We start from the raw sequence: 14641 nt of genomic DNA, 5'->3' as shown, positions 1-14641 counted from the left end.
ATTATTTTTTCTTTATATGGCTATAACCACTATTTTACTTACTGTATTATTTGATGTTTATTACAGAGGCCTTATTTAGTGGGAAAACGGCACACAATTTTACCATGGCAAGGTAAACATTTATTTAAAAAATGGAGGGGTTATTTGTGAGGGTGTTAATATAAGTACATTAAGTTTTAATCCTGCCTGTAGCTGTTTTCAAACAGAAACCCCTTCTTCTAAAATAGAAAAACAGAACAGATGTATACCTTTGTGTCTGTATTATGACATTAGTGTGTGAAACTGTGTGCACGTGCATGTGCATGCTTCTTGAGGAGGGGGATTTTGGAGGGCGGGGGGTGAATTATCCCCGCGAGTGTACAGATAGGGGGGCTTAAGCCTTTTTTAATTTTTTAGTGCAGTAAGCTTAGCCATTCATTTGTGGAAAGTGAATTCTTAATGCTGAGCTGTAAATTTTATATTTCCTAAGTGATCTCACGCAATACCCCCAAAGAAGAAAGCTCTGCTTTGGAAAATCAGTTTCTATAAATACCAGAGGGCTGGGAACTGGACCGGAGGCCTCTGCTAGCACTAACACAAAACCACAGAAATGCACGGCCTGGGGATCCGCTCGCCCGAGGGCTGGGACGCCAGCAGAGCAGGCAACCACGGTAAAACCCCCAGATAAACAAGGGGTTGGAAGATGGCAGCCAGGTGGCAGGGCTTCTGATGTCACGCACCAGGTCACCGGGGTTGGGGGCGGGGCTGCTGATGTCGCATACCATATAAGGAGAATAGGGGCGGGACTTCTGCTGTTACAAACCATGTGATGGGGCGGGATTTCCCGTTCCCGGGTGGTGAGGGGGCAGGGCACCTATCAGATTGACACGAGGTGTGCCCTATAGGCTACTTCCCTGCAAACCGGGGGTAGACGGTATTTCCTTGCCCTGCAAGCCTTGCGTCACCCTGGCAAAGTACTTTGAGGGCCTTTGCTGCAAATCAGCATGGGAAGGTTAAAGCTGAGTTCTGGTTGCCATGTGAAAAGCATGGTGGGAAGTCACCGGCGTACTGTCAATGAGGTGAGCGTGGTGCTGTAATCTGCTCACCATCACTTCAGCGGTAATCAGCAACCCTGAAAAAGGTTTGGCCCGAAAGAGGTTTAACTACTTCTGGCGGCCGGGTGTAGAGCACGGTTGGGCTCGTCATCCCTAGGCGATGCAGCGACTGGAGCTGAGGTCAGGTGGCCGGTTGCACGGGGAAGCGATGATGTGCACCGATTTTTTTTTTTTTTTTTTTTTCCTGCCCATTCCATCAACGAGCAAACCAGGATTTCTTCAAAACCAGCTTTTCTGGTTTTTAGAAATTCAGGGATTTGGGTTCACGCCTCTGTTTTCTACTTCCATTAGATTTTCCCCCACCTATTATTTATTTATTTCTCCTGGAATTTATTTCTCCAGGAGCCTTTCTCCTGGTTTCCCCACCTATTATTTATTTATTTTTTGCCCCTGAACAAGGGATATGGAATGGGGGGAAAAAAAGAAAACTTGAAACATTTTTCAGGGGGCCTTTGGAGGGTAGGAGGTTTGCCAAAAATTAGAAAGTTAAGAAAGAGTTAGTGAAAATATCCACTTTTGTAAAAGGACCATGTACTTAATTGAAAAACTTTGAACAACTCTTTCAGCAATGACCTCAGTCACTGAAATCTGATGGTCTCACGAGGTGCGTAGGATGCCAAGAAGTGGCAGAGCTGATGGGAGCTTGTGGCAGCTGATCTCGATGCAGGCAGCCGCGAGGCTGGGCAAGGACTTGCAGGTCAAAGGAGTGGTTTTAAAAATCTTTTCAGTGCTCAACAGGAAGGCAGCGAAGCAACTAAAAAGTGGGTGTGTACACTGAGACCATCTCATCCAAGGACATACCCTGGAGGCAGCAGCAATCGTGTTCAAAGCCGTCAGCAGCCACGGGGAAGCCTTATCAGGGAGAGCGGGAGAAGGGGCCGTAATCAGTCCTAGAGGGAAAGTGGTTCTGTTTCTGCATCAGGTGGTGCTGCAAAGCATTTCACGGCTCAGGAGCATGACGCGGGTTGTCAAGAGAACCAGCGGTTGGGTGAGACCCCCCCAGTCATGTGTGGTCATTAACAACCCTGCAGCAGTTTTTACAAGAGATGGGCCTTGGTCTGGCTTCTCTTCCCTTCCCTGACTCCCAGTGCACAAAAGACAGACTCAGTCTGCTACCGCACCCCTCCGCCATTTTAAGCTGGAGAGCATGTACGTGATATCCTGTCTTAAATCGCCGTATAGAGGTGCTGGTCTATGTCAAGAGCTGCCGTATCCCAACGCGCCAGTGCTGCCGCTGGCTTAACTCAACTCTTGCAGCGACGGAGGAGCCGGCAGTTCCATGTCTGCCCTTGCCGTTGACTTCAAGGAGGGGCAGCGATGTTTGCGGGAAGCTGACCCGGGGACCCTCGTGTCGCGTGCTGGTTTAACTAAACAAGCGTAGTTGCACCAGTGCAAAGCCTTCGCAGATGCACTTAGCTGGCTCTTCAGCTGGCTTGGCTTCAGGACGTTGCCAGATTGAGCTAAACTGTTCTAAGCACAGTTCACACTGTCAAATTGATGCATTTATACCAAGGCAAATTTCCTTCTGTCGACAAACCCCGAGAGATCAGCATTTTGCTCCAACCTGCTCTCCGTTGCCTCAATGCAACTTCACCCCCTCTCACCCTTTTTTGCCCCCTGCTTTGTCCGCCTTTCCCCTTCGCTTTCTTCTTGGTGTAGCTGGCTCCTTGCGAGTGTGCATTCCTCCCAGATGCCGACATCAAGAGCTGGGAGGAGCTGGCTGCTAACTCCAGCGGCACTGCAACCTCAACCAAACAGCAGCCTGTTTCGAGGTAAAGCGTCTTGCCCTTGAATCAGAGAAGGAAGAGCAGAGGAAAGAAGAGGAGAGGAATCCCAGCCTACAGCCTACCCTCCCCTATGGAAAGACCTGCAACTTTTGCGGATGGATCTGTGGCTCAGGGATTGGACTCCGAGGTCGCCACGAGGCCCATCAATGAGCTGTGGTAGAGATCATCCTCAAACTGAGGGATTGCCTGTGCACTCCTCCCTCTGCATCTGAAAAAAGATGCCTGGAAGTAACATGCTGTTAGGCGCTGTCCATGTTATATCCCAATGCCTGAATCTGGGCCTGTTTTTTGGGGCCGAGACTATCTGCCATGCCTGCGTAAGCAGTGCTCAGTGTGAAAGGGTCCTGTCTTGAGTCAGCCTTAGATGCTGTCATGATAAACATGATGAATGAGAGAGGGTTGCCTCGGTGCATACGTACCAAGTAGACACGTGGAGAAGTTGGGAGTGAGACCGCTGAGGGATCAGCCGGTGGAACGGTGGATGGAGAGGTGGCGTTGGCTTACCCGGATCCTGCTTTTCGGGCCCACATCATCAATGCTACCCCAGCTCAGATCCTGAGATGACTGGCAGGCCTTCAACTCCCTGCAGGGGGGGGTTCAAAAGAAGATGGAGCTGGACTGTTCTCAGTGGTGGCAGATGGCAGCACAAGGAGCAATGGGCTCGAGTTGCAGCAAGGGATGTTCAGGTTGGATATTAGGAAGAACTTTCTCACTAGGAGGTTAGTAAAGCACTGGGACAGGTGACCCAGAGAGGTGGTGGACTCTCCATCCTTGGAGGTTTTTAAGACCCGGCTAGACAAAGCCTTGGCTGGGATGATCTAGCTGGGGATGGTCCTACTCTGAGCAGGGGGTTGGACTAGGTGACCTCCTGAAGTCCCTTCCAACCCTCATTATCTACGATTCTTTGCTTCTATAAGAAACTTGCACTCCTCTTCTGTCTTGCCTGGACCAAGGGCCAGTGCTTTGGGGCAGGGGGCTACCTCTTGCTCTGTGCACGCGGTGCCTGGGAGGGTCCCTTTCACTCCCCGAGACCATCCCGAGCACCGCTGTGTTCCAGATCACGCGGTGGACGTTTGGGTCTGCTCCGAGCTGCTGTGAGCCACCCTTGATCAGATCCCCGAGGGGACCCTGCTGGATGACAGCTGGGTGGGGAGAGGCAGGTAAAGGAAGAGCCCACCCTGCTTCACTGCTCACGTCCCGGGTCCATGAGAGGTACTTGAGGCAAGGGCGCCAGGGCATCCGAGCTCCCGGCCACGCTCTGATTGTGGCATGACGGAAGTGGGACAGGAGCTCGATATTACCACTGGCTGAGCGCTGGATAATGAGGGCACCGACAACCAAGTCTGGGCTCATTTGTCATTCTGCTGCCCAATTAGGCTAGGAGCTAATTGCTCATTAACGAGCTCATACCTGCTGAGGCAGCTGGGCTTCTCTAGGACTCGCTGCTGGAGCCACAGCGGAGACCGGGGAGAAAAGAGGCGAGATCCGAAACCGAGGAAATGGAAAAACTCAGCTGCCGCTGAGGAGGGTTTTTGCTGCTGCCGCCACTGCCGCCGTTCCCTGGGGACGGTGGTTCGATTCCTGGCACCGCCGCTGCCTGAACTGCACATCAATTAGCCAAGAGCTCCCAGGACGCCAGGGACGGCTGCCTCCGCTGCTGCTCTCCTGCTGCCCCACAGCTAGCAGCAGGGAAGTGGAGCTGCGAAGCCAGAGGCACCAGGCAGCCTGGTGTAGTGGGGGCCTCATGTCCTGCCTCTCCTTGGAGGCCTCTGCCTGAGCGGGGCCAGGCTGCGGGGCGAGGGAAGGGGGTTAGAGGGGACTACAATAGAAATACTGACACCAGGGGTAAGAGCTGGTATTCTGGCGGTGGAGAAAGGGGCTCTGGCGAGACACTGGTGGCTGAAGCCCATTGCTGTGGGATCTGGGTGATAGGAACACGGCCTCCCACCCCGCCTGCAGCAAGCAGCACGCGCAGTCCGGGGAAAGGGAGACGTATAGAGCGAGGCGCTTGGCAAAGATGGTGCAATGCTTGAGCTATGCATCCATCCTGTCTCCAGAGGTATTAGAGGTATTTGGTTCATGTTTTCCCTCTCCCTTTGCCAAAGTAACCATTTTCTTAAGTGTCTCACTGATGACTAGGCATGTTGGATCAGTTATGCATGTGAATAGGCGGTTTGTTAAGAAGTAAGCATGATCGGAGGTACTGGGGCTAGGCCCTGCGCGTGGCATGGCCATGAACTTGTCTGTTCAACCTTCTGTGAAAGGGGCATAAGTAACGTGCCTCCTAAATGCACTGGCATCATTGGAGAAGAGTGAAATGCTTTGGGAGAGCATTTGCTCCTGTTTTTGCCTGTTCTGTCTGGTCAAAGAGCGGCTGAGCTGATGCCTTCAGTATAAGTCTGCTTGAATGAAAACACTGAGCACTTTGCATAGGGGTGGTAAGTCGGTCAATTAACCAGTCAAATAGTCTATCGACTGTGTGGTTTTTTGACTGGTTAAAGATTATAGCAATTTTTCAAAACTATATTTTTTGTAATTTTCTTGACAGAATTTTTTTTTATTGTTTTTGATACATTTCTTAATAGAAAAATTGTGCTTTTTCTGTGTGTTATTTGGACTTACTGGCAATTTTTTTTTTTACAATTTTTGACCGATGTTTGACCGGTCAAGCAACCGAACTTTATTTAACCAATCAAATACCCAACCCTAGCTTTGCATGTGTGAGTCTCCAAGTTCTTTGCAATGGATGCACAGTGTTGGTCCCAGTTTACAGAGAAGGCAGCAGAGGCAGGAAGGGAGTTACTTAGGGTTATGCAGCAAAGCTGGGAAGTCTCCCAGCCCCAGGCCTTATCCTTTGGATCACTGCAGTGGGCATTGTACATCATGCTGAAACTGCCCCTCTTTCTCCATCGTGGGCCTGTGTTTTCTTGGTAGCATGAAGGGCATGGGGCTTGGCTTCTATTCCCCGCAGTGCTTATCATAAAGCCTCCACCCCAAATGATCCACTGCTGGCTGCAGCCGTGTTGGGGCTGCAAGTTAAATAATGTTAGAAGGGCACAGGCAAGGGGGCTGACTTAAACTGCACCGGGGCAAGGCAGAGACCCAGGGTAGCAGAGGAAGCAGCGCTAACACGCCTAGTGGCAACATCTACGAAGGAGCAAAGAGGAAGCTGATGCCTGCTAAATGGAGAAAGCAGAAGAAGAAGGAAGGAAAAAAAATCAATTTATTTATTTTCAGGCACTTCCATCCCATTTTTTGAAAGCCTGCTCACTGCACGTTGAGGGCTTTCAGCTCCTGAATATCCCAAACACCTTTGGAGGTGGGACGTGAGCTCCTCAGTCACTTGGTTGCTCTCAAATGTGTCAACCTGGGTCTCTGTGTAAGTGCAGGGAGGGGCTTCAAAACCTGAAATGCCTCTTCCAAGCAGCTCCCACAACAGCGGGGGAACCGGGGAGGAAAGCAGGTTGTAGCGCCCCACAGACTTGAACAATTGAGCTCTGCTTAATTTGGCTGATTTGGCCGGAGACGCAAAATTAACACAAAAAAAAAAGTTGTGTGACATTGCAGGCGCGGGGGAGGGGGGGGCTCTGTCTGTTCTTCTGCACCCGGTGTGTCTGGTGTAAGGCAGCACTTCCCCTTCGTCTTGGCTTGTGCCTGACTGGTGCTGGAGGCAAACTAAGAGCAGCTTCAGGGGTTAACTGCTTTGGTTTGCAGGCCTTTGCTTTGCTCAGCGGGGGACAGGTTTATAAGAGCAGGGAAGCGGGGAGCCTTGGCCGGGGCTGGAAGCTCCCGTGTCCTCTGGAGCAGGCCCATCTGCCCTTTCTGCGAGGAGGTGGTGGCGGGGGGGAATGCATTTCTCATTACGTGCTGCAGCCTCTCCGCTCTGGCAGGCTGAGAAGAGACAGCCTCCCACTCTCCCCAGGCCCTCTGCCCCCCTGGAGCTCACTGATTATTTTTGGCTGAGGTGGAAAGCACAGCCCTAGCATTTTTCCCAAAAGGGAGTGACCCAGGCAGAAGTGGGGAGAGTAAGCTGTTCTCTTTGTGCTTGTTTAATTAATAGTCTTACTTTGCATGTCTGTAGCTCTCTCCATCTCGGGGTCCGTAGACTTTTACAGCTCTTAGATCCTCGTGGGTCCCTTCCCGCCCCCACCCCAAAATACCATATGGAGGTGTAGTGTGGATGCTCCCATTTTACAGAGGGCGGAAACTGAGGAATGGCCCAAAGTCATGCAGGCTAGAACGGAGATCTCCCAGCTCCGCTTCCTCTCTCTTCATTGTAACCCGCTTGGTTGCCCCTTCCTCCCTTGGTCTGACATAAAGCGCAGGCCATTGTGATGGGAGAGGGGAGGGAAACATTGGATCCGCTAGCGCCGGGGCCTCCGGGCTGTGCACTCTCGCTGCCTCCTTTGCCAGCGGATGGGCCCACCCAGAGGCCCCCCGTTATATGGCTTGAGGGATAAAGGCTGCTGCGGCTGGTACAGGTTATAAGGGAATGGATTTTATTTAAAACCTTGATGAAAACTGCGCTGCAAAAGCGGAGCGAAGTGCACGGTGGCCGCGACACCCCCCCGCCCCGCCGCCACCTCCGCTTCTCCCGCCCAGGGAAAGCTGTGCTGGAGAGGGGTTGAGCTTGCCACCCTGCCGAGCGGATAACCCCGTCCCCCGCTGCAGGGCGAGCGCCCCACGCTCGGGAGCAGCCCCGGCTTGTTTTCTCAGCTAATGGAAAGCACATGAGCTGCACAGCCAGGCGCGGCGACAGCTGTGGGGAATGATTCATTTGGGACACAAACAGGAATCGAACGCTGGCTGCTCCCCGAGCAGAGCCTGTCCGCTGCTCCAGGCCCTTCCAGGGGGTGGCTGCAAATGCCGGAGCGCCCCCACACCCCCCCGACTCCCCAAGCAGTTGACTCACTTCCTCCAGCCTTGGCAGGAGCAGCGTGCAAAGGGGCCAGCATCCATGCCTCGGGGCTACGGGGAGCCTAAGCCTGCAAGGCCCCATCCTGCTCAGCTACGGACCCCCCCCTCGCCCCCCAGGCACAGCCCGCCTGTGATTGACCTGCGGGGCCGGGGGGGAAGTTGCCGACAGGTCCCCGAGTCCCGGGCGGGGTAGGTTGCATGGCAATGCAGCCCACGGGCTAGCGTACAGCGGCGCAGGGGGAGGATACGTGCGTTGGCGCGGAGGTTCCCGGACGCTTGGAGTCCAAGGAGAGACCGCTGCTGACCCCGTGTCCCGCTGCTCAGGGTTTTGCTAACTTGTTTGTCCGCATCTCTTGCTGGTCCCTGGTAACTTCCAGCGGCCTGTCCAGGCATGGCTCGGATGCTGAAAGCAGCCCGGCTTGCCTGATAGACGGCCTGTGTTGGGTTCGGGGTTGCTTCCCCTTTGGGTGTAAAGGATCTGGTGCGTGTTTTGTCCGTGGCTAAGTCATGCAGCAACAGGAAATTCAAGGCCGGTGTCCCAGGTGCTCTTGGGGGCATACCTGGGCTATCCATTGTGGAGGCGGGGTCGTCAGGGCTATGCTGCCGCAAGACGTGTCTGCTCAGCGGCCGGTGAATTTTGTTCGGGCCGGTGACCCATCCGACCCATCCCCGCGTGTCCCTCTGAGCACTGCCGCCCTCGCCTCGAGCAGAGCAGGGGCGAGAGGCAGAGGCCTGGGGGCTGAGAACAACCGAGGCAGGGCAAGCCAAAGCAGACGCTCTGCTAGATGGCAGTGGGAGAAAAAAACCAAAAAACCCTGGCATTTTCCTAAAAGCCAAGAGCCGTATCTCCGTAACACTGGAGCCCTCTGCTTCTGAGAAGCCCGGCGGTGGCGCCCCGGGCCGCGAGCTGTAGGGGACAAGGGGACACCTGCTCCCCCCCGCCCAGGGCCGCACGCCGGAGCCATGTGTCGCACGGAGGAATTTTGGCGGCCGCATGTGAAGCCCGGACGGCGCCACGGCAGGCCCGCCACGGAGATGAGCGCTGAAATCGGAGCCCCCCCAGCCCTCCCCGGTGGGCCATCCTGGCTGCCCTGTCAGATGGGAGCCAGCCGCTCCCTTGACAGAGCTGTTGGATCGCCCCGCCGGTCCTGCCCCCCTCCCTCTGCCCCCGCGTGCCCTTTTGCACCGACGCTGCCCCTGGAGCGGGGCCTGGCAGGTGGGACGTCGTCGCCGGAGTCGGCTCAATATGGCATGGATGAAAAGCGCTCGCGTCTCCCGCCTTCCCCGAGCCCCCGCATTCCTCCCGTGGCCTCCGGGCTGCCTGGATACCACACTCAGCTGTCACGGGATAATAGGCGTCGGAGTCCTAATTGCAAATCTCCGCGGCTGGACCGGAGGGCGGCTGGGGCAGTTCCATCTGGATCGCCTCTCCCGGGCCGCGGGCGGGGGGGGAGGAATGCTGCGCAAGAGTCGTGATACTCAGAAGCGCTCAGGCCTCCAGCCCGAGACAAAAATAATCAGCCAGCTCCGGGGGGCACAGGGCCGCAGGGAGGCTTACTGGCGCAGAGGCTCTTCAGCGGTACCTAATGAGACGTGCCTCCCTTGCCCAGCCAGCACTTCCTCACGCACACTGAACTGTAAAGGGCAGATGGACTTGATCCAAATGCACCTCCTGGGGTCCATCCGTCAATCCCACTTGAGCTCTCCCCGCCTTCCACTACTCCCCCAGACCTCCTGCAGGGAGTGGAAGCTGCGAGGGTTCATTAGCTGCAGTATCGCCAGTGGAGAGTTTGCAAGACCTGCAGATATTTCCATGACAATGCATCGCCTGTGCATTGAAGCACCTGCGGCGAGCCCTTCTCTAGCATCTTCCCCCGGCCAGCTGGCCACTCTTTTGGTAGGGGGACACCCTAACCTGCGCCCTTCGCCCTCGCATGGCTGGTGCTGTTTGGACCTCAGCCGGGGGCCACGTAGACAGTGTGCCTGCCCGTGACATTTAGAGGGTTAAATGATTGTGGCACGGCACTTAGAGGGTTAAATAATTGGGGTAGAGAAGCTCGAGGTTTTCCCTCGATGATTTGGGGGGGAGGGAGGGACCGGGATGGGACCGAAGGAAGGCATTTTGTCCCAGGAAGCAAAAACAGGGTTGTGGGCGGTGTCTCAGGATTGGGATCTACAGAGAGGAAGTTTGGGGTGTGCGTGCACGCGTGCGCATGCTGGGAGGATGTCAAGGCGGGGGGTGCGTACTGGGGGGTTGTGTGCGTCGAGTCTGCCTGTGCCCTGCTCTGTTTGGCGGGGGTGAATTTGGAGCTTGGCTGGAGACCGGGCGTGCGCTGGTCAAAGCCAGGTTCATCCCGACCATCTCGCTGGCCCCAGGAACCACGGCCCCCGTTGCGGTGGCTGCGGGCATCAAGTGCTCGTAGCTGCGAGGGGCACGGGGGACATGGGTGCATTAGCTGCTCGGTGGACTCTCGTCTCTGCCCCCGGGTAAGATCGATTCCTGGAGCGTGCGTGGGGACAGCTGATGACCCGCTTTGGGTCCTGGGAGATGGGGAGATGCTTTCCCGTGAGCCACTGCCACGGTGCTAATCCCGGCTTGCTTTGTGGCAAAGAGTGCCGCTGGGCCCTTTTGGTCCTGCTTTTAAAAATGGTGATTGTCATTCCTTGAAAGCCCTCGGCGTGCTGCGCGCGCCGCTCGCGGGGCAGCGAGCGCGCTGAAGCAAAAATGGAGCCGTTGCCTCCTCCGTGCTGATCCAGGCTCTTTTCTTCAATATCCCTCCCCTCGCCCCCAACTTTTCTGCCTCCTGCCCCTCCCCAGCCCCCGCAGACGTCTCCTTCCCCAGAGTTATCTAAGGCCAGGGATGCGGTGGCGGGGCTGCCGCCTCCACTCCTGCTCCTCTTCCGCCGAGTTTAACCCAAGGTCAAGCAACATCACGGCATTTGCAGCCTCGTGAGCTCTGGAGAGATTTAATTTTCCAAGCGCTCCCAACATCCCCTGGGGTAGACCTTGGCTGGGGTCCAGGGCCCGCGACCGCCAAGAGGATCGGCGCTAGGCAAGCCTGACAATAATAGCTTGCTCTCTCTCTTCCAGCAAAGAAAGGAAGAAAAGAAGCGACACAGTGGGGGAGGAGTGGGGACCCGGGACCCTGGTGGCCTTTAGCAGGCTTAGCAATGCCTGCAGCAAAGCGTAACCTACAGTTGACACAATAATAAAGCACACGAGGATGAGATGCATGTGAACAGGGTCTTGTCCCTTCAAAGACAGCTGCTGGAAATCTGCTGCCCAGTACTGACATGGCAAGGTGGGGAGGCGGCAAGGATTTTCCTTCTCCTGTTTTAATGCAGGGGTGGGGGTGCAAAACAGGTCTGGGTGGATGAAGGGGCTCAGGAAAGCAAGGAACCATCCCCTCGCCCCTCCTCCATCCACCCCGGCAGTGCCCCTCTGCTCCCCACTGCTGATGCACATCCAGCCTGGCGCGCTGCCCCTGCTGCTCCAGCCCCAGGCTGGTCCCCGCCGCATCTCGCTGCTGCACGACTCCCTGCCTCCTCTTGTCTGGCCTCGTCTTTGGCTCTGCCAGCATGCCTCATGCTTTGTCCAGGGCACTTCCTGCTGGGTCTACTCCTATTTTTGCAGCAGTTTTCCTCCCTCCTCCTCCTAGCAGCCGTATGATCTGATATCCTCATTCCCAACCGAGAACGGCCGCGTTGCATTTTTTTTTGGTGGGATCCCATCCCTCTCCGTTCTCTGCCATGCAGCCCCTGTTGTTCCATTTTTGGGTCCCTGCACTTCCTGCTATTGCTTTGCCATTCTGGTGCCTTTTAGGCCACGTCAGCATCCCGTCATGGCAGGTGCCGACACGAGCTGTGGCTTGGGGAGGGTGGGTGATGGGTAGCCTGCAAGCTCCCAGAAAGCAGGAGGGAGCGTCAGGAGATGCTGCCAGGTGGGGGCAGATGGAGTATGTTGCTGGGGCAGGAGGTCCTGGACCATCCAGGGGCTCCTTCAGGAAGGCAGGGGGCTCTGTAGGGGATGGAGTTGAGGAAGAGACGTCTCCAAGGGTGGGCTGGGAACCCTTGGAGGCTGTGAGGATTTAGGGGAGTCTCCCCTAAAAGCTGAGCTTCCGGCACCAGCCTCTAGTATTTCTGGTTCCTGGGACTAGCCTCTGCTGGGAGCGATTTGCTGTTGCTCCGTGTGCATGTTGCTATCTGCAAGGGTAGGAGCTTGTGCACTCCTACCCGCCTCTTGACTGGGTGGGGCTGCCCTGGCACATCTCTGAGCCAGGCCGTGCCGGAGCTGCCCCCACCAGTTCCCGGGCTGGGCCGCGAATGGGCTCTGCACGCCTGTTTTCATTTTATTCCTTTAGCCGTCCTAGAAGCCAGCCAGGATCTGGGAGAGGAGACGGTTGGTTATTTTAGAGCTTGCCTGTCAGAAGCCAGTAGGCTGGGGGTGCGGCGCGCATGTGTCTGCTTGTGGGGAGGGCTGTTCAGTCAGACATCCTCTCGTCTTTCTCTAGGCATGAATGCAAACCCAAACCAGAGGTGGTTTGGGTTCTGACCTTGTAAAGCGAAAACGCAACGACTGAGCTTCTGCCAAGCCCGAGTCCCAGCCACCCACGCTCCCGTCTAGCTCTGGCTCGCCGGCCTGCTGTGCCTCCCGGCAGCTCTGCCAGGCAAAGGCGGCAGGAAGCAAGAGGCCGGTTCCTTCCCAGATGGGCTTCGGCTGCCGCCGTGGGCAGCAGCAGCCGGCGGGGTGGGCAATCTCCGACGCGCGCCAACTGCCTCGCTGTAATTACAGCTTCCTTTGGTGCAGACCGAGGTTGGAAGCATCTCCACGTGTGCCCCTGCTGCCGCGCTCAGGGGTGGAGGTGCCCCAGCACAAGGGCTGCTGGGGCAAATCCTCCTGGTGCAAAGGTCCTGGAGCGGGAGGGAGGGGGTGGGGGTGGACTGAAAGTGGATGCAAATGTTCTGCATTTTCCTTTGGAAAATTAGAGCTGATGTGACCCTTGGGTCAGACGGGGACTCTGGCCACACATGGTCTGGATCTGGTTGGTGACCCCCCTCCAAGTCTGAGGGTGCTTTCTGTCACTTGGTCACTTAACCAGTAGTCCCATTTGGGGGATGTTCTTTGTGCTTCGTGGCAGAGTGCGTTTCCTGAAGAGCCCGGCGAAGGGGGAAGGACCAGCCCGGCAGGGACCTGGGAGTGCTGGGGTCACGGGGGGGCAAGAGGGAACTGAACCCAATGCAAAGACAAGGAGGAGGTCTCCCAATAGTGGAGCTGTGGGTGGGACACTGTTCTGAGTCCTCACCTCACCCAGATGACTCTGGGCCCCAGTCATCCCTGCAGCAGAGCTGAGCAAGATGGATGTGCCTAGGTAGCCTTTGCCCCCAGAGGAGCCTGAGGACAGGGGGGTGCACATGCCCCCTGCCTCATTACCTCCACACCTACCCTCACCTGGCATTTCTGCCTCTGGTAATTGGTGCCATTGGCTGGCACCGCTGCTAGGACCCCTGTCTTTTGGTTTAGGATGATGGCAGTAGGGAGGTGAGTAATCCTGGTGTTACCTGGGTTATAAACAGAAGTGTTGCTTCTGCCTTTCTTGGGTGAGTAGACGGGAAGTAAAAAGGCATGGATTTGGCAGCCTCCCAAATCTCACAACCTTTCTTGGCAAAATTTGCATCCAACCTGGCACAATCTATGGCCACATCTGAATGGCACCAGGGGAGTATTGTCCGCACTGGCTTTGGAGCCAGCTTGGCGCTCAAACTGCTGGCCAAGCGCTGATCCAGGAGTCTGACTCTGACCCCGGCCCTCATTGATATGTGCACAGAATTGCGCAGAAGATCTGAGTTTCATTTGTTAGCTCCTGGCTTCACTCTGAAGGGCTGAGTGTCCGTGGCTCCAACCAACGACACGGATGGGAGCGGTGGGTGCCCTTAGCCCCTCTGAAAATCGGCTGCCCCCCGTCTGGAAAACAAGCATCTCATTGCCTGAAGGAGCAGGCGAGGGGCCTCCTATCCCAGAGATGTCTCATGGCGAGGTGTGAACGGGCTGGAGGGTTGGATGAGCTGAGGTGTGCCGACGATGGCATTGAAATGGAGCAAAGCAGCCAGCTGCTGTCCCGTTTGTGGCATCAGGCTGATGCTGTGAGCTGCCATCTGAATGGTGGTAACAAGTTTGCCCTTTCCAGCCTGATCTGGCCCCTGTCCTCTGGCTCTGTCCTTCACGGGGTGGGCTGGAGCCTCTGTGGTGCATGCTAACAGCACAACCTCATTGCTATGTCCCTGAGCCTGACGCTGGCTGGGTGCCCCCCAGAGCCTTTCTTTGCCCGTATCCCTTTTAAAAGGGGCATCAGGGCTGTTCTGGGGACCACGCAGCCCAGCTCCAAAACAGAGTGGAGCAAGAGCGAGGTAGAAACAACCTCCCTCCTCAGGCTTCCTGCACACGGCCGTCGTGGCCTCGAAGCACCCTGAAAGCTGCAGCGAGTGGTAGCCGAAGAAAACCGCCGTCGGGGAAAGGGGAACCGTCTTCTCCAATATGGAACACCTCATAAAGCCGGGGAGGTAGGAAACAGGCCACACAATGCCAGCCACGGTCTGAGCACGCAGGAGGCACGCTGTACAGTACATAAAGCTCAGAGAATCGGCTCAGGGCGCTGGCTAATGAGCTTTTTAATTAGCTGCGATTGCAGGCAAGGTTTAAAGCCCAAATAAATAAGTAAATTAAAGATTTAAAAGGCTGTACGCAATCGATGAGGGGTCAGCGCCTAAAATATTAAAATGCCAAGGCGGTTCACTTTGCAGCGGGCTTGCTGCACCGGAGCGCCACTGCCCCTTTAAGGAGGCAGA

General features: G+C 55.8%; 1 long non-coding RNA gene across 1 annotated transcript in view; it reads left to right on the top strand.

Annotated features, from left to right (window-relative positions):
• The first annotated feature begins 3461 nt into the window (after positions 1-3461).
• LOC149854574 (uncharacterized) overlaps positions 3462-14641 on the top strand; it is a 131272-nt gene continuing 120092 nt past the window's right edge. Inside the window, exon 1 of the long non-coding RNA XR_016438644.1 lies at positions 3462-4940. This is a non-coding gene — a long non-coding RNA (uncharacterized LOC149854574). The remainder of the gene's footprint in view (positions 4941-14641) is intronic.

The sequence above is a fragment of the Crocodylus siamensis genome, chromosome 12 (genome assembly GCF_052110815.1).
Source record: "Crocodylus siamensis isolate JL-2025a chromosome 12, ASM5211081v1, whole genome shotgun sequence".
Lineage (NCBI taxonomy): Eukaryota > Metazoa > Chordata > Crocodylia > Crocodylidae > Crocodylus > Crocodylus siamensis.
This window is presented reverse-complemented; position numbering and strand designations above follow the sequence as displayed.